We start from the raw sequence: 19,840 nt of genomic DNA on the forward strand, positions 1-19,840 counted from the left end.
ATCACAAGATACGTTTCGTGTTTGTTTCTGAATCTTGTGTGATTTAACGAGTACATTTGTGATACGATACGTGTGTGAGCAATTATTTACGTGTCATGTATTAATAATGTACATCACTAGCAATTACTCCCCGTAAGGGCAATTTGGTCACACATAACAATTAACTAGCAATTATTCCCCGCAAGGGCAATTTGGTCAAAACACGACAACTATTTAGCAAGTATTCCCCGCAGGGGCAAATTGGTCAAAACATAACAATTAACTAGCAATTATCATGTTTCATGCATTTTCACAAAATTCAGCAGCTAGTTTCACCGAGACAGAAATTCTACTTGAAAGATTATCCTATTCCACTGATCATAGCATCTCAATTAATTTACCAAAAATCATCACTAAAGCATGCATGTGTTAGGTTTCCAGAACATATTTTATTTTATTTTTATTCCACATAGATTTCTCATATTGATCAAAACACTACAGCAAGCTCATAACAGTCAAATTCATGCGCAACAGAATTTTATTTGAAATTTCCGTTAAATGAAAGATCCAACAAATGCAAGACCACTTGGGTTAGGTTCCTAACTCAATAAGTCAACTTCCAGAAGAGGAACCAACCCAATTGGTTTCGTAGTTCATGAGATATAACATTTACAAAACAACCTAACAGCAGGTCTAACAACTCAGCTTTGCACAACGTTTTTGTAAAATCATAAAGGTTAACTTTTACACGTCCAAAAATTTCAAATTTATATTCTTTAGAAACTAGACTCAACCTAGTTTACTGTAGTATCAATTATCTCAACCAATTTTCACATTTACACCCCGTTACAGTCAAATGAACGTCAACAACATAATCTGTCCAGAAACTGTTTGCATCCAAACTCAACATATTAACTATTTATGGACCACAAATCATTCATATAACATTCTAGACACTATAATCACTATCCATGCATATCAATTACACCATACATACATGGTTAGGGTTTTATTTGAATTCAAAATCAAGAACACATCAATTAACATGTAATAACACCAATTCTAGTTATCATATCACAATCAATCCATCATCAAATCAAGATAAAACATATGAACACATATACATATGAAAATCGGACCTAGGGTTTGCAATTATACCTTCAAAAACACCAATACAAGCAATAGGAAGGTAGAGGATGGCTAGAAACGGATGTAGGATGCTTCAATTGTGAAAGACAGGATCAAACAATGGTAGTATGTGTGTGTATGAAGGCCGATCGCAAGGGGGGGGTTAGAGGCTGCCGTCGGGTATGAGGGAGAGAAAGAGTGTTAGGGTTTTAGTTTATGTTATTATTTATAATAACATGTTACACTTTAGTCCCTCAACTTCCAAATGTTACTTTTCTAGCTTAAATAACTAGTTCTAGCACATTGAGTTAACGTTTATACCATGTTATCACATAACACATAATTATTGTTTTGACGTTTTTCGTTTATTCACCAATCGTTTGCGTCAACTCGTTTGCGTTTCGGTGCAATTCCCGAAAGACTACACATGTAGTAAGTGTTAAGCGTCATTTAAACCCTAGTTTAAATGTAATGAGGTGTGCGTTATAGATTCAGTGATCTTTAAGTTTGAATTGACGGAGTTGAGTTAACGGAGTTAACCTGAAATTGACGATTGTCACAAATGTGGTTGATACCAGTGTTATCTGTTACATTCCCGTATTACGCTTCCGCAACTACCTAGTCGGGGTGTGACAGAAGTTGGTATCAAAGCCATTGGTTATAAAGAATTAGGATGTCCCTTAGGATACCCTAAGATAACCTTAGTCTCGATTAACTCTGGGAATAAAATAATATTAAATAATATATACCGATGATTCTCGGGATGAACTCGAATGGACAAGTGGGTTATTATGGTCCGGAACGTAATAACGGACTTGCTCGTACGAAGTAATTCAGGATGAAATCGCTGAACATTCAAATAGGTAAAAACAACAACATATGTGTATAAAATATAATATTAACTTTATCTATATAAAAGATTATATGTGCTAATGTGTACATATATGTGTAGGTACTAAATGGTTCCTTACTCGGGGAGTTTATGCTGTAAGTCACACTTTATCATTTGTTGTTTCACTCGTACCTTTTAATATTGGGGACTTATGATTTTGTCTTAACAGGTTGTTCGCCATATCAAAGGAGGTAAGGAGCTAAATGATAGCTTTGCCAATGCAATGTCTGCGTCTTCCTCACTTGGGCGTGTTGTGGGCTTTCATGAAGGGATGAAGTATGCTTAGAGCAACCGCACATTCAGAGATCATCCTCTTCATGGAGTTGATGTCAAGCAAGCCCGAGTTACGCGGGTAAAGGAACATGATGACCTAGTGTTTCCGCTTCAGCAAATGCTTCCGGATTTTGCATCCGCAGATGATGGCCTACAACTTTTGAAGGTCTATCTTGGGGAAAACTCTGAGGATGATTCTTCGGAAGATACGTCTGTGAAGGCTCCGGAAGACCCGTCCGCTTCAAACCCTTAGGATAGATTTACTGTTTCTATAACTTCTAAAAAGTTTTCTTTCCTTCTTGTAATGTTTTTTGGATCATTAATGAAGAATATTTCTTTTGACTTCTTGTGATCTTCTTACTGGTTTTAATACCTTCTGAGAGGAATTTTCTGAATCCTTCAATTTGTTGAAATATCTGAAAGTTTTTGATAACTATAGTGACGTGGCGGAGAGAGAAACTTCTTGAGGGTAACTGACAGGACGTATATGACGCTGCCGACAGTCTGTTTTCATTATCTTGGATTTCCCGCCTGACATGTCAGTCGTCTGTCGGTCCGTGGTTTCTCTCTCCTCTGGCGCTTTATGGATCGCATTAATTGCGATGAGTATAAATATGGCCCTTGTATCTTCTATTTGCTCTTTATCACTTTCAGATTTCTTTTCTTTCAAACGTTTGAAGTTTTTCATTTTTCTTTGATATTTCTTCCTCTTTCTGTGATTTTCTTGATCTTTGTGGAGTTAAAATGGCTAAAGAGAAGAAGAGTACCCCTACTATCGACAAGGTTGCCGTTTGTCTTAAAGAAGAAGACTATAATGATGTTGTCAATGTTTATGGGTTGACGACGGAGTGGGAACCAGAACTTCCTGCAAGTGGTTCTATTGCTACTAGTCCGCCTTCAAAGAAAATAGCTGTATACATAGACCACTTTACAACAGGGAACTTCCGGATTCTGATTACCAAATTTGTCCAATCGGTCTTGACAACTTATAGGATTCATCTTTCCCAGATTCATCCCTTCGGGATGTTGAGGATTCGACACTTCGAATTCTGTTGCCAGACCCACGACCTTGAACCGACTGTTGGCATGTTAGCGTTTTTTACAAGATGACCTTCCGTGACGGATGGTACAGCTTTGCGACTGTGGAGAAGAGGGTTATAGGCACGGAATGGCTCCGTAACCTCCATGGCTGGAAACCTAAATTTTTCTGGATCCGAGAGGATGTTATTCCTTTCGCGATGCATAAATGGAAGCCGAAAGAGGCTATGCCAGTGGTTGTGGCCTCCGCCCATGAAGATAAGGCATGGTATCAAACGCTGATCTCCACACCGACTCCCATGCGCCCAATCCACGAAGGGGCAATGGTGAGTGCGAGGATGAGCCGATTGTGGCCATTTCCAACTCTGGAACCGTACTACAAGGAGACCGACAAGAGTAAGTTTGTTGTTATCTCTGTTCTGTCATTAAGAATTTTCTAATTTGTTTACTTGCTTTTCGTAGGTGAAGGTTCCGCCTTTAGCACTTTCTTGGATCGCAAGGGGGGAATGATGGTGCGCAGCCCAATTGATAAAAGGGATGCGTCCTTTCTTGAGCGCACCCGTTCTAATTTCGTGTTTCCCACAGCTTTCCGCCCTGAACCCAAAGTTTCCGAGGAGATGTATGCCAAAGGTGAGGCATATGTTAAAGAATGCATCGAGAAAGGTGAGGGCGCTTTGAAACCCAAACCTGTGACTGCTATTAGTTCCAGCAGAGTGATTGTGCTCTTCTCGTCTAGCGAGGAGTCGTCACTGTCTGCAGAAATATGCTCGATTGATGTTTACAAAATTATGGGCTCAACTGCAGGTCTCACCCGTCAACAAGCCGCGACTACTCAATCAACGGGCCCAGATGATGCTGACACCACTGCAGAAGTCGAGGGTTCGGGACCTGATGATATTACTTCTGAGGGTAAACGCCCGGCCGTTGATGCGGGCGCCTCCAAGGCGGCGGGAAAGTGGAAAACTCATCCTGTAAAGGATGTTCCCAAGAAGAAGAAGTCAAAAAAGACCAAACCTTCCGCCTTGGAAACACGATTGGAACAACTTGATGCGGAGGACCCTTCGCTGGGTATGCAAAGTTCCTACTTCCCTTTTTCTCTTTGTTTATTGTGATGTTAAATCATTGTTAGTGTTTTTCAGTGAACCTGGATAATCTTTTCGAGGGTATTTTCGGATTGAAAAGTTCACCTCTTCGTCCGCCACCGCCGTCTCCTAATACTGCTGAGGACCCGGTTGTTGTGACGGACGACTCTCCGTTGAAGAATAAGGAGGCGGACACCGCTGTTCACGCTAAGGTGTCACCTTCGTACAATGTACACCAATTCAGGGATCAAGGGGGCATAAGCACGTTCCCCTATTCTTCCCGAACCTCTCCTACTCCTCAGGAGGAGGACCCCACCCCTCATCAACCTAAATGGTCCTTACGTCGGGATTCGACATTCCGTAACGTGGACACATGTTTTGAATTTCTGGGGGAGTGTCCCCCGCACGGTGAAAAGGAGAGGCGCCGTCTTAGTGTTCGCCAAGAGTTGCTGAACTCTCATTCTTACTATTTGGCGAACACTATTTCCACCACCCATGAAATAACCAGGGACTGGTTGACGATGAATGAGCAATGGGACGAGCTAGCGGCCTCTGCTTTCGATGCCAAAGAAGAAGCCCTTAAAGCCATGAATGAAGCTAGGGAAGCCAGCCGGGCCCTGAAGGCAGAAGAAACTGCTCGGTCTGTTGCCGAGGAAGCCAAGGTCACTCTCCAGAAACAGCCGAATGAACAGTCTAAGATGATGGCTGAACAAGCCAAGTTGTTGGAGACCCTTCGGGCTGAGTCGGCGGCCAAAGACAAGCGTTTGGCTGACCTTAATGCCAGAAACCGTGATCTAGCCTTAGAATGTGCCAAACACAAAATGGAATTTATTCAGGCCAAGGCATATCAAAAATGGCTGTTGGCGGAGGCTATTCCCAAGGTATGTGTCTCATTCTTATCATAAATATTCCCAGTATTTTTAGAGTTACTTATGTGTAACTGTCTTATCAGGTCATTACCGATGTACGGGCTAGTGACGAACTTAGGAATTGTGTTGCTATCCTCCTCAAAGCTTCGAAGCAAGCTGGCCGCCAACTGGGCTTTAAAGAAGGTTATCAGTTTGGTTCCACTTCCAAGCTTCCTGAGGAGTACGTTTTGGCTGGTCAGGATACTGTTGCCATTCTTAAAAAGAAATCAAAGGACTTTGATTCTTTGAAATTTCCTTTGGCGGACCAGATATTCGAACTTGCTGAAGAAGAGGATAGCATTCAGCGACTAAAGACTCTTCTTGAACTTAATAGAAGTAACGAAGAAGAAGAAGAAGAAGACCATGCTGAAGATGTTGGAGGTAACGATGCGGAACACGAAGATGTCGCGCCATAGATAGAATTTTCTTTTTTCTTGTAACTTGATCTTTTGTTGTAATCCCATTTGTGTATATAAAGAAGTTTTAATTTTGTATCCGTTACACTTTTTTTATTTTGTCATAATATAAGTGTTTAGTAGGATCTTCTTTGTATGCCAATAAAGGATTACGTAATAATACAAGTCTCAAATGACTGAAATGAAAATTTTCATAACTAGGGCATAAGCCAACTTACAAGAAATGAAATTACAAATGTTGTGAACTTCTAGTTAGGCGCGCAGGACAAAAGATAAACATACTAAATGTAGCATTTCCTTAATTGGGCCCCATTCCAAGTTCTAGGGACCTCTGTCCCGTCCAACCTTTCTAGTTTATAGGCACCTTTAGACAGAACTTTCTGGATTCTATAAGGCCCTTCCCATGTAGGGGCCAACTTGCCCAGAGGCTCTTGCCCTGAGGCTTCGTTACTGCGGAAGACATAATCTCCCGCATCGTATTCACATCTTTGAACCCGCGAGTCATAATACTTTTGCAATTGTCGTTTTTAATTATGCTCGCGGATCGATGCCATTTCCCTCCTTTCTTCGAGGAGGTCGAGGTTCATCCGGAGCTCATGATCGTTATCTTCAATCATAAGGACTCTGGCGGATGGGATACCAATCTCGGCGGGAATCACGGCTTCTGTGCCATATGTTAAACTGAAGGGGGTTTCGGAATTGCTGGAATTCCTTTGAGTGCGGAAGGCCCATAGTACATGGAGCAGTTCGTCCACCCATCCCGTTCGTTTTGTTCCCTGCCTCATTTTGATTGCTTCTTTAATCGTCCGATTTGTTCTTTCGACTTGACCATTCGCTTGCGGGTGGGCTACAGAGGTGAAGATTTGAGAAATGTGTAACTCTTATAACCATTCTTGCAACTCACTGTCCGCGAATTGTGTCCCGTTGTCACTAACGAGCTCTAGAGGGAGGCCGAAATGGCATATGATGAATTCCCACAAGAATTTTTTAACTCTCGCTGCTGTTATAGAAGCAACTGGTTTGGCCTCCACCCATTTTGTAAAGTAGTCGATGGCTACTATCAGGAACTTGATACGTCCGGGGGCTTCAGGGAAAGGTCTCATTATGTCAACTGCCCATTTCTGGAACGGCCAAGCTGACGTGACTGGGACTAACTCGTTTTTTAGTCGAAGCGTGTTAGGAGCATGGCGTTGACATGAATCACACTTTCTGATTTCATGTACAGGATCCATATGCATCCCCGGCCAGTAATACCCGGCATTCATTATCTTTTCGACAACCATCCGATTGAGTCTCATTTAGAGAGTTATGCTATATCTATAGTACCCCCATGAGACTTTCCAGCTCGAGGCTAGAAGCGGACCCGCGTGAAGACCACAAATGCCTTCATGAACCTCTCTGATTAAGTAATTCGAGTCCTCGGCATCCACACATCGAAGTAGTGGTCAGAGGAAAGAACGTCGGTACAAAATACCATCAAGAGTCTGATAGTTCAAGGATTTGTGCTTTATATTCCGGGCCGCTGCTTTTCCTTCCGGAAGTGCTCCAGATGACAAGTATGCCATAATGGGTGCATCCAGGATTCTACTCCTGTTTGGATCACTAAAACCTGATGTTGCGGAACAGACGGGGCGATCTAATACTTCAATGCGGATGTCCTTGGCGAAATGTTCAAAGTTCGTTGAAGCCAATTTACTGAGAGCATCCGCTGATTTGTTTTCACTTCTCTTTATATGAATGACTTTGCAAGAAGAGAACTGAAGCATCAAATCCTTTGCCTGTGACACATATGAAGCCATGATATCGTTTTTTGCTTCGTATGTACCATTGATCTGTCCCGCAATCAACATGGAATCCACCCGGGCTTCTAAATGTTTAACCCCGAGCTTTTTGGCTATCCGTAAGCCTGCCAAGAAAGCTTCATATTCTGCCTCGTTGTTGGTACTTTTGAAGTCCAGCTTTATGGCATATGTAAACTCATGGCCTTCGGGATTGACCAGCCTGAGGCCTGCGCCACATCCCTCATTGCTTGAAGCTCCATCCGTGAATAAGAACCAAATTTGTCCTAATTCCGGAGGTGCTTGGGGTTGTTGCTCGATTAAACATTCTTTTTCTTTGTGATGCGGAACTTCTGTCACGAAGTCCGCCAACACCTGCCCTTTGATTGCTGGCCTAGGTTTGTATTCTATTGCACGTTCACCTAGTTCGATGGCCCATTTGGCCAGTCGGCCAGATAATTCGGGCTTACTGAGAACATTTTTGAGCTTGTATCAGGTGAAAACATTGATGGGGTGCCCTTGAAAGTATCTGCGGAGGCGTCGGGCAGCATAGACCATTTCTAAAACAAGTTTTTCAAGCATGGAGTATCTTGTTTCCGGGTTCGATATTGTTCTGCTGACGTAGTAGATCGGTGTTTGAATATTCTTTCGATCTGTCAGGAGGACGGCCCCAATGGCGATGTCTGACGCTGATAGGTATAACGTTAAAGGTTCCCCCGCACAGGGTGCTGTTAACGTGGGCAGCTCCATCAAGCATTTTTTAACCTCCAAAAAAGCTTGTTCTGCTTCCGCAGTCCAATTGAAATGTGCTTTCTTAAGGCAATTTCTTAGTGTTGAGATAAATGGGTGAGATTTGGTTGCATGGTTTGCCAAGAATCGATTCAAAGCAACCAAACGCCCATTGAGTGTCTGAACTTCCTTGAGGGAGGACGGGGAAGGCATGCGGGCTATAGCTTGAACTTTGTCTAGATTAGCTTTGAAGCCCGCATCCGTGACAATCACTCCCAGAATTTTCCCTCTTCCATTCCGAATGAACACTTGGCTGGATTTAGCTTCATGTTAATACCTTTCAATGTTTCGAAAGTCTCTTCAATATCTCTCAGCATATGATCTTCCTCAACACTTAATGATTACAAGATCGTCCAAATACACCTCTAAGTTTCGACCAATTTGTCCTTTAAATGTTGTGTCCATCAATCGTTGATACGTGGCTCCCACATTTTTTAGTCCGAAAGGCATCATTTTGTAACAAAAGGTGCCTTGATCGGTACGAAATGCTGTTTTGTCCTCATCACCCGCTGCCATGCGGATCTGATGGTAGCCTTTGTAAGCATCCAAGAAGAACTTGAATTTGAATGGTGTCACAACATCAACTTTGAGATCTATTTCGGGTAAAGGATAACAATCCTTGGGACATGCTTTATTTAGGTCCTTGAAATCGATACACATTCGCCATGCCTCATTGCTTTTGGGGACGATAACTGGGTTGGTGACCCAAGTTTGGTAACGAATTGGACGAATGATTCCTGCCTGCAAGAGGTCCTGGACTTGTTCATTCATTGCTTTTGTTTGTTCCGGACCCATCTTACGTTGTTTTTGAACAATTGGCGCAAACAACGGGTTTACCCTTAGTTTATGTTCCACAATGTTCCGCGGGACACCCGTCATGTCCGCAGGTTGCCATGCGAAAACATCGACATTCTTTGATAATAACTGCTTCAAGAAAGTCCGCACTATCTCGGAGATAGCAGGTCCAATTGTTACAGTTTGATCAGGGAAATCTTTGTTCAAGACCCACTTTTCTGGTTCAGTTCTCAAAGCTTGTTTTGGAATCTTGCTTGGTTTTGAACTCTCGGTTGCAAAGCAGTGCCTGTTAACATGAATTATTGCGATGCCAGTACAAGTTGGGACTCCTACTGCACCGTGTGCTGTGGATGGATGAGCATTGAAATGACCAATCGCTTCTCTTCCAAGGATAATATCATGTCTTGATGTTGCTGGCAAAACTAGAAACCCGACCTCCTCGGTCCTCGAATGAATTCCATCACTCAGGGTGACTGGAATGAAATTACACCCCGCGGATGCATTATTTCTCCTCCGAATCCCGACACTGGAGCGTGGATGGGTTTCAATCTTTCTTTATCTTCTTCGTCAAGCTGATCAAAGCATTGTTCGTACATGATATCTGATGTGCTGCCGGTGTCGAAGAAGACGTAATGAGAACGATAGTGTCCGAAGAGAGCAGTGATGATCAGGGGGTTCTTATTGTTCGGGCCTCCTTTAATTCGAGAGAAGATCACTGGTTCATTCTTCCACTCTTCATCATCAGATTTTATTCTCTTATTCCCTGTATGGAACTCTCCTTGTATCATATGAACATTCAAATCTTTAATTTGTTTCTTAGTCGGGCCTTGGATGTCCCGAACAGGTGTTTTTCCATTGTCTGGTTTTCCATTTTTTACCAAGTGTTTGAGTTTTCCAGATTTCACAGCCGTCTCAATTTCATTTTTCAACGTTCTACATTCATTCGTATTATGACCAATGTCGTCATGATACGAACAGTGCTTAGTAGCATCCAAGAATGATCTTCTTGTTAATGGCTGTGGCTTTCTAAATTTTATATTCTCTGTGGTGAGAATTTCAGCGGGAGTCTTTGAAAGAGGAGTCCAATTGTTGGGACCTCGGTTTACAGGTCCCGCTTTGTCTTGTTGCCTATGAGGAATCTTGCGTCAAATGGTTTTGACGCTTCCGCACTTGGCTGAAGCCTTGACCAAATAGGGCCTTTCGCCTGTCTATTAGGTCTCGGATTATGAAACTCAACTTTAAATTTTTGTTTCGTGTTACCATTCCTCAATGTTTTCTTAGTATTAGCATACACCTTTGCCGCAGTCATTAGGTCGTCCCATTCTTTTGGCATTCCATCTCTGCCCGTAAGCGTGCGGACTAAATCGTCACATTTGACGTTTTTGCGAAAGGCACCACGAAGCATGTCTTTACTGATTCCACCGATGTTCAAACTTTCGTCATTGAACCTGGTGATAAAATCTTCTATGGACTCGTTATCGCGGCGAACAACATCCAAAATTTCTTATTGGTCTCGCGTATGTTTTTTCTGTTGACTGAAGTGTTGGGAAACTTTTTTCACCAGATCGTCCCAACTAGAAGTTTCACCGTTGAGTAACTTTTCAAACCATTCTCTTGCTGCCCCTGTTAGTATCAATGCGAACATGTGACACCAATAAGGCAGCGTCCAACCACTAACACCACCTACCGCAATAAAGTTTTGGAGATGAACACTTGGATCAGTCATACCATTATACTTACCCACCGATGTAGGTATCTTAGCATTACGGGAAAGGGTGTTGTGGCAATACTTTCTATGAACTTTGATTTTTCAGCGAAGGCCGCGGGGCGGTATGGTTTAGTAAAGTCTCGTTCCGCATTGCTATGGTATTCGGTATGGCGGACTATCTCATGCGGACGGCTGCTTTTTGCCTGAGAACTCATCCTACTGTCTCCAGTATACATACTATAGTCTCCCGGGTGGTAGGATGAATCGTAACCGTCAAACTCATCTAAATAAGATGGCATCCGCATATTTATGCGAGGACGAGGTCGCAGCCTCGGAAGTTCGCCAAACTCTAGTTCCGTCTGTTGACTGTTACGGGTTTGACTTCCTCGCACTGTTGGTGGAGGAGAAGGAGATCCCCTAGGGGATTCCTCATAATCCAACATGCGGGCGTGAAGTTGCTCGTTACGTTTTCTACGCTCGTATTCAGCCACCAAACTTTGTTGCTGCACATGGAGCCACTCTTCAGGAGTCAAGGCTCCTCTGGATCTGGAATTACGTCTATGAGATCTCGCCACGTCAGAGTCACCTGAATCATTTTCTAGATCCAACACTGACTGCTTTCGGCGAGTTTCTTCCGTAATCCTTCTGAGATTACCCAAATTAGAACCTTCCGGTGCCGAGGTTCGTCCCATATCTGGGGGGTGGTACCGGTTGGTGTTGTGTCTCTAGGGTAAAACCCCCAGGTGTTACGTCAATGTTCCGTGACCCTGGAGCTGTGACTCGCTCAAGAGTACGGCCACTTGGAGTCGTGATGCGTGCAAAAACACTAAGACCCGGAGGTGCTTCTATGTTAGTTACACGTGACTCAGTTGCAGGGGTTCCCGTCGGCCCTTCAGGAAGTTTACTCATATCAAACGAACCAAAAAACCAACGAAAACTATAGCTGTTCTAACACAAATCATGGATGGCGCCAATGAAGAACACGGATCCACTCCCCGGGTATGGGTCCTGGATCCAGTGAGTCCACAGGGTTCAATACGATAATTACTACCACGATATGAGTAAGGCTTCCTAAAGTCCAGTGACCGGAACCTGTAAAACAGACACCGTGAGTCTTGTTACAGGAAGAACAAGAGGGGGATCTTCCTGTAACCACCCTCCAGCGTGAGAAATAGTAACGTTCGTAATGAAGAAAGTACTGATGTATAAAGACTAAGTGTAGTCAGAATATATGTGAGTGAATGAATGAATATCTCATATCGTTTGACAAGATATTTATAGCCGAAGGATGATGGAAGATGATTGGGGCAGCTGTCCTCTTCTAGAAGATCTTTGATAACCGCCTGGACACGTGTCTTCTTGTGATAGGTTGGGCTATACATCCCATGTGCATGGGTATAACAACCTGGACACGTGTCACCAGCTGATAGGATGGATCGCACCCTGACCATGTGCACGGTTATAACAAACTGGCCACGTGTCTTCTTGTGATAGGTTGGGCTATACGTCCCATGTGCATGGGTATAACAACCTGGAAACGTGTCACCAGCTGATAGGATGGATCGCACCCTGACCATGTGCACGGTTATAACAACCTGACCAGGTGTCATTTGTTTATTGGTTAGTATGTCACGTATTCCGCAAGTAAGAATCATGAACCTTTCTTCTAGAAAGTATTTGAATGGTGACAGCTGTCCTACTGGCACTGTCCTCCAGTTATTTGTGCGGACATACGTCCTGTCTTGCGGATGACTTTTGAGGACGCCAGGATGCTTCCGCGTGTGTTATGAGAACGTTCCTCCTTACTCGTAACATGCGGGTGGCCCAAGTGTCCCGCGGGTTGTTTATAAGAGGGTTCTCTATGACCCGCGGGTAGTATTTAAGGGTATTTGGGTCTTTTTGGCACCCTACCTCTACATATGCCAAATGTAGTTGATGCTCATCTCCATGTTTGAAGTCATTGCATATGAAAGGTTCTCATGATCATAAACTAAATATGAATTTCCATTGGATGATTCAGCGTTGATTACGACAAATTACGATGATGGATCATGAGTGAAGCATACTAGCTTCTGAATTGGTTCTTGAACACTTCGATTTCTCTAGCTGCACCTGCGACTCCATTAATGGCTTCATCCTTTGAAGCTCTAAATCCTTCGCAAGTTGAATCCACCGCTTTTCTTATTAAGATGTCCGCCTCTGAAAACCTTCAAACCGCCTCCGCCAGTTAATGGTATGGTTCTTATTTTTGATCCGTTTCCGGCCAGTATCGAAATCACCCTCTCATCAATTGCAGCAGCAGCATCAGCTATAACAGACTTGACTTGGCGGGAATCTTATTAGTTCGGAGGGAATTTTTGGAAGGGCGGGGGGAATATTAATGACTCTAAATTGTGGAGGGAAATTGGGAATTTTGTACATCCGCCCTTTAGTAGATGAAAATGCAAAATCTGAAACAATCAGTTGAAGACCACTTTCATTTGCAACATATACATATTACTATATGAGTTTTATTTGTCAATACAACTATATCGAAACTGTTATAGCTAGAGTACTAAATATTAAGAAAAGGCGTGACATCTCCGGACTTGTTTTTGACCCTTTTTTCAGTTTCGTATTTGTTCGGTTTAAAATTTTTATTATTGTTTTATCGATTTTTTGATTTATATTTATTTGATTCATTTTGGCTTTTTGTTTCATTTTCGTCAATATTTTGGTTTCTGTTCGATTTCTCGATGGTCTTTTTATGGAACGAGAACAGAGGAAACATTTTAGGTTTTTTTTTTCTTTTTCTGTTTGTAACTTATTTTTTGAGTAATAATTTATTATTATTACTACTTTTAAATATTTTTTGAGGGGTTTTTAATCTTAACAGAAATCAGTCAGAAAAAAAAAATACAAAAAAGATAATAATGTTCCGCTGTTATCCTCATTAATAATAAAAAAAACCCGAAACTTGTTCTGACCCGTTCGGACCCTAACTTGTTTCGACCCAAACCAAAACAACATTTTCTTTAATTGACTCATTCTGACCCTGACCCATTATGACTCATACCCGTTTCGACCCATGACTCGTTCTAACCCAAACCCATTATGACTCATATCCGTTTTGACCCATGACGCGTTCGACTTATGACCCGTTCGACACAACCCAACCCATTTGCCACCTCTAGATTATTTAACTGGCATTTACCCTTAATTGGCATGTTGGTCGTAAGTAGGGGTGAAAACGAGCTAAGAGTGAGCTCGGCTTGGGCTCGTTTAAGCTTGGCTCAAACGACCTATTTCACGAGCCGATCTCGAGTAGCTCGCGAGCAGCTCGACTTGTTTGTGACCCTAGCTGTAAGGAGTTGTTATAGGTCATAACGCTCAATAAAAAGTTATAATTGGAAATATACACCCAAATATAACTATATATGAAGCATTTTGTTAAGAGCAACTTAACACCATTGTCTATCATTGATATGTTTGACCGTTAAACATTATAGTTGATGAAGTTTGGCCTTGAATTATTAACAAATGCCCTCTCGCGAGCATTTGGATCAACTGGTGCAGCTTGAAAAGTCAAGGCTTGATTGGCTTGAACCGGTTGAACAACTTGGTTCACCATAGGCTGCGGAACTGAAGGTTCAAAACCTTGAACTTGATAGGCTTGAGCAGGATACACAGGCGGAGTGAGCATTTGACATGCTCGTGTAGGACATCCGTCGCGGAAATGGCTGGAATCTTCACAATTGAAACATGCTATAGGTTTGGGGTAAGCTTGAGTGATGGGTTGAGTTTGGTTTAAAACACGGTTTTAGTTAAATGCATGAGGAATACGGGCCGTTTTGGTGAGGGTTGGTTGGGTACGCATGAGTTTGAAGCATGTGCCATGTATGTGTCCAAATATGGCCATAATGGGTTCAGTTTAATAATAATATTAATATATAAAAAAACAGAATATCATAAATAATATAAATTAAATTTTATATCAAATAAATTAGTTCTAAGTTAGTCTCTTTAAACTTCCTTATGTAGTTTTGAAATTTGGTCTAACGTGATCGACATTCATCCCATGGAAATATATTATTTAGATTTAAAAATAGTCCTCTAAAACTTTATTTATTTATTTATAAATTTTGGTTTTATCTTTAAATATTGTTTATTTACTTATAATTATACTTTTTGTTTAATTTCCCTCGTGATTTTCAATTTCTTTCATCCCTTTTAGCCCTAAATTGGTTCCCTTTTCTCTGCGAATCCGATGCAACTTGATTGACCGACATGGTGAGTGGACTACGATGATGGTGATAGGTTTTGCTTCCACCCACCCTCCATCGCACCACTGCTCTTTCACTCTCAATCGCAACACCATTTTGGATTTTATAAGGTAGTCTATTCTTTTATGTTTTTGATGTATTAGATTAGGTTTTTTAGCAGATTAGGAAATCAATATGCTTCATACGTTTTTTGAAAGCAGGGCTTTGTCTCGTTACATGGGTATCGCAACTCTTCCTTTGTTCATTTTTTAGATACTCAATACATACAACATACACACACACACACCAGATTTTGTGAAGTTTTAGCTAATACGTATGTTCTTATGTTGTAACTTTATGTTAATTTCCAGAAGTTTATGTTTTCTAATGACGGCGTTACTTTTGTTTATGTTATATGAACTTTAGCAAAATGGCTTTTACAACATCTTAATTTGTTGATTATGAAAACTGTGATTTTTATTACTAGATTCAAAAACCAAATTTTGTTTGGTTTACAGTAGTGCATACCAATTGATCGACATAATACCATAGAAAAGCCAGAATAAGTCTATCACTTTCCTTTGCATATAATAATACATGATAAATTAGTTTAATTTAACTAATATTATTTTTTGCAGTACTAAAGTTATTTAGGTGGTGGTCTGCATGTGAAGAAGGTTTACTTTAGAGGAAGAAAATTTCAAGAACAAACGGTTTCACTTCATTATGGTATTTCTGGAATGAGTATGCTCCTCAATTGTTTCGAAACTTTAAAAGTTTATTTTCTTTATGAGTTTCAAAAGTTTAGAAGCTTTTGTGTATCATAATTATGCATTCACTCATATGCTAATTGACTTTAAGAACAATAGAACACTATATTTTGCAGTTTAACTTATGATGTTAAATTGTTAAGAATTGGAGTTCAATAATTTTTAATAGAAACTCTCGGATGTTGATGGATTTTATAACATTGTGAGATTTTATTTGATAATTTAGTTATTTGATACTTTTGTTGAATAGCCCATATCAACTTGAACTAAATTGAATCTTTTTTGGATTAGCTCATTTAGACTCTGATACATTAGGACCAGCTACTCTGTTTGTCCAACTCGCCTGTTTTGCTAGGTACAGTCATAATTATTATGTTACAAAGTGTATGGTTTATAACATTGTTTCCATGCATACTAGATTCTTTTGTTACTATAGAAATCATATATTTATGGATACTAATGGAAAATTACTAATTAGACATTTTAGGTGGTAATGCACTTGATCATTATTTTTGTTAGAAATTTCAGGTGACGCATGAATATTTTAGGTGGTAATAGACAAGGATAGGAAAGAAATGCCATGCGTTCCAAGTAGGCATGCTCTTTTACTGAATTTATTGTTTCACAATTTGTCTAAAAAACTCTTATCTTTACAAGTTTTGTTTTTGCATTTTCATGAGAGTTATGCTTAGATTGCATTTTTACTAAATGATGCTAGAATATTTGACAAGGTTGCAGACCATGTCTTTATGGTATATTCTGTCCCTTAAAATGATTGGATTTGATGTTGGAATATTTACTAATGGTACTTGTTCCATGTATCCCATGTGGTTTAGAGTTTGTAGGCTTATGACTCTAATTTGATGCCATCACTTTTAATTTCGTTGTTGATTAATACACAATTGATTGATCTTATCAGGACTCATAGTTGCAATCTTTTTTTCAGAAGCCCAATATCTTAGTGTATGGAGATTTGGTTTGTTAAGAGGCTATGTTTGTTGGTTGTGAACGATTCCACATAACAAACAGGTAAAGACTAATTTTAAATTTAGATCAAATTTTTGATACCTAAATGCATTAATTAAATGTTTTGATATTTGATTTTGTAGCAGTTATAAAGAAAAGGGAGTGATGAAGTCGATAAAAATCAACGGATTGAAATTCGAAAAAGTGATTGAAGAGGACCGTTGAAGGAAAAAAGACAACAGAGAATTCAAATCAATTTAAAGAATGTTTTACTCGTTAGTTCACTTTCAAATTTCAGGTAACATTGATGTGTAATTGATTTCTCATACTTATGATTGTTTATATGGTTGTTGATGATAGGGTATTTGTCATGTGAAGCTTTGGAACTACGCTTAATGGAAGTGAAATTCTCACCCAAAAGAACATTTAGATTCATCGTGTAAACATTTGGAATTTGTAATATGTTATTTATTATACAATTTTTGCTAACATTTGGAACATGTTTCGGATTGTATTTATTATTGAATATATGATATTATGATTTCTACATTTACAATTTTGCCGAACTTTTGTTTTATCTTTTATATTGTAAATCATCTGATAATTGTAACAAAACTATGTGCTACAAAAAATAATACATATAAATAAATAAAAATAGTTTTTATTGACACAAAATTTGTGCCACTAAATATAATAATGATAAGCAATTAGGTTTACTTTTTAATGGCATAAAAATTGTGACGCAAAGGTTTTTATTTATATTGTGGCATAATAAAAGTGACACTAAAAGCCTAAAAACTTTGTGTAGCATATTGAAAATGTGACACTAAAAGGCTTTAGCATCACCGTTTCTAGTGGCACTTTTTTATGTGCCGCACATTCTTACATGACCCTATAGTGGCACTTTTTTGCTTTTTAACGACACTTTTTGTATGTCACTATATGGCATTTTTTTTGTAGTGCCAAGCCTTCTTGGTCTTGGGTTGTTTCAATTTCTCATAAAAACAATCATCAAAACTATCATCCTCATAATCAGTCAAAGATTCAACCGATGAGCTTGATTTAAACGAATTAGAAGACTCAGATTTTAAATGTTCAACCCCTTTATCTTTCTCAATTTTACAAGACTTAACTTTGTTTTCAATGGTTGAATTAACAGGTTTATCTTCAATTTTACCCTTAACCACCCAGTTCTGCCCCACAGAACTTGTCTTCTTGTAAAAACCATTGACAGAACCAAGCGTTAGTGCGGAAGCGTGAATAATCGGTGATAAACAAACTCGAATCTTGGATCGAATCATAACATGTATTTTCTCTTGAACGATAATAATGGACGGATGTGAAGAGTTCGATTTGATTAACAATCAATAATAGTATGACCAATTGTAATTAAAACACAAAAGATAGATGTAAAAGTATGATTTCATTAACCGAATGATTTTCATCAAGAACACTCACACATACCTTCATACATACATAATCATAAAGGAAAGGCCACCTGGGGAGAGCTCTTCCCCAGGGGTAAACTCTCAACAAAATAAAAAATCTCACAATGCACACATGACCTAAATAAATGGCCTAAATCATCTATTTATACTAGTCTTGTGCCTTGGTCTTCACTCCACTGCCACTTGGATAAGACCAAAGGAATAAAATATAATATAACATTTCACCCGACAAATGCTTCAATTACTCGTTATAATATCTTGTTGTCTTTCTTTAATTTCTCATTATAAACGAGTAACGATTCGATGCGTCGGTCTAAAATATAATATCCAACAATCTCCCCCTTAGACCGATGCCATCGAATCACTTTCACGATTACTTCATAACCGGATGCCTTTCATAGATATTCTCCCCCTCATAATAAGTGTCTCTCATTTTTCATTACAAATCATCTTCTCTTTTGGGTATAGTTGTATAGGCATAAGATCGAGGATTCAAACTTCAATGATCAACTACGAGTTAATCCGAAACCGCAAAAGGAAATAAACTCAAAAATTTTCTTTAAAGTGAGTCTTTCACTTGATTCGACCAAAATTTGCAATGAAATTCCATATAATTTTCTCCCCCAATTTCGTTGCAATGTCATAAACGAATGCGTCTTTAAATCAAGTGCGGGTGAACATCTTCAATTAAAACAATCTTGATCATCCCTATCAAGAATTGTTGATAAATATTCAAAATAAACGAATTAAAAGATACCTTTTATGGTTGAAAGTTGACATTTGAAATGATAAACTCTTGAAATGATTCGGATAAATCAACCATCTTGTTCTTGCAAGCACCTTGTCGAAGTTGTGAAATTATTGTGATTTTTGCCCAATTTTTGCTCAAAAGGTCTTCAAAATGACCAAAATGCCCCTTGTTGTCCCGACATAGTTAACGGCTGAGTTGACCAGAAAATTCACTTCCAAAGGTCACTCATACTTTGGCAAACATTTTTCATTAAGAACACACGGTCAAAAAGTCAACGGATAAGCAAGTATACATCATTTTGTTCATCTTGGCCCGTTTGACTTTTGAAAGTCAACTAGACATGCTCTCGAGCAAAGGACATGCTCATGAATATGCCTTAACATTTTTTTACAAACCTTCACAAGACATGCTAGAGAATTTACACATGTGCTCGAGAGTAGACATGATATGCTCGAGTCCAGTATTTCAAGTGCTCGTTGCATGAACATATGTGCTCGAGGATAAAGGATTTATCCTTTTGTGCTCGGTGCTTGAAGTATGTGCTCAGGGCTTGATTTGTGTGCTCGAAGATATAAAAAATTCATCCTTTTGTGCTCGAGGCTTTAAAGACTTATGTGCTCGGAGATAATCAATACTTAACTTTTCTACACATTAAACTCGAACAATCAAAAAAGACGAATATGCCCTTTGTTCTTGTGTAGCAGCCCCATGTTATTTATTTCAGCAAACTTGTTGAAAACTTGCAGCAACTACATTAAACCACTGCCCCTTGAACATATGCATTAACAGCTTGTACTCTCGGATGAAAGACCTGTGCCATCTACACATAAAAAAATACCCTGCTATTCGGCGATGAAATATGCAGCACCAGTTTGAAT

Source organism: Bidens hawaiensis, unplaced genomic scaffold (assembly GCF_021521415.1).
Source record: "Bidens hawaiensis isolate Kalapana, Puna unplaced genomic scaffold, B.hawaiensis_p1.1 tig00000142_1, whole genome shotgun sequence".
In the NCBI taxonomy this organism is placed as follows: Eukaryota; Viridiplantae; Streptophyta; class Magnoliopsida; order Asterales; family Asteraceae; genus Bidens; species Bidens hawaiensis.